At 39.7% G+C, this 1,137-nt stretch overlaps 1 pseudogene; it reads left to right on the forward strand.

Moving 5' to 3' along the window:
- Window positions 1–656: 656 nt before the first annotated feature.
- On the forward strand, window positions 657–800 carry LOC145351391 (U2 spliceosomal RNA; annotated as a pseudogene).
- The last annotated feature ends 337 nt before the right edge of the window (window positions 801–1,137 follow it).

Here is a 1,137-nt window from a genome sequence, read left to right on the forward strand (position 1 = left end):
AAGTGAAAATTAATACAATAGTGAGAAAGGATATTAGCTGTGACAACGTGGTATCTGTATGGGTGGAATTGAGAAATACCAAGGGGCAAAAATCATTAGGGGTGTCATATATAGACCCTCAAAATGCAGCGATGATGTTCGGATTGGCATTAAATATGAAATTGGAGATGCGTGTGATAAGGGAATATCAATGATCATAGTGATTTTAATCTGCATATAGATTGGGCAAATCAAATTAGCCAAAATGCCATAGAGGAGGAATTCCTGGAGTGTATACGGGATGGTTTTCTTGACCAATATGTGGAGGAATCAACTAGAAAGCAGCATCTTAGACTGCGTACTGTGTAATGAAAAGGGAATCATTGCCAACCTAACTGTACGAGACCCCTTGGGGATGAGCAACCATAACACCATAGAATTTTTTATCAAGATGGAGAGTGAAAATGCATCGCTGCATTTTGAGGGTCTATATATGACACCCCTAATGATTTTTCTAGATTCAGCAGACTAGGCTGCTGAATCTGAATAAAGGAAACTATGAGGATATGAAGCATAAGTTGACCTTGATAGATTGGGGAGAGTTACTTAAAGGGATGGCAGTGGATAGGCAATGGCAAACATTCAAGGAAGGCATGGGGGAACTGCAACAACTGTTTATTCCTGTCTTGGCCTTTTGGCTAAGATCAAGTGTAGTATCGACATTCTGTACTTGGTTGAAGTCATTAGGTTACATTTTAGCTTCATTTGAAGCAATTTTTTTAAAACGGCATCTTGGCCTTACGGCTAAGATGCAAATAAGATCAAGCCTTGGAGGAGGATGCAAATGAGATCAAGCCTCGGAGGAGGAGCTATACCTACTCCAATCAGCTTGGATCATGTAGATCAAGCCCAAGACAGGAGGTGACAGCCCTGTCTTGTCAGCTTGGATTGGGAAAGTCTCAACTTGTTGGGACTCTGGATTGGATTTGATTTGATTGGATTGAATTGGAATAAAGAATAAAAAAAAACTGTTTATTCCTGTCTGGCACAAAAGCAATATGAATAAGAGGGTCAATCCAGAGCTTACAAAGGAAATTAGAGACAGTATCCAATCTAAGGAAGAAGCATATGGATTGACCAAGAAAAATAATAGGTCTG

The sequence above is a fragment of the Carcharhinus amblyrhynchos genome, chromosome 1, assembly GCF_965287045.1.
Source record: "Carcharhinus amblyrhynchos chromosome 1, sCarAmb.v2.hapA, whole genome shotgun sequence".
Taxonomy (NCBI): domain Eukaryota; kingdom Metazoa; phylum Chordata; class Chondrichthyes; order Carcharhiniformes; family Carcharhinidae; genus Carcharhinus; species Carcharhinus amblyrhynchos.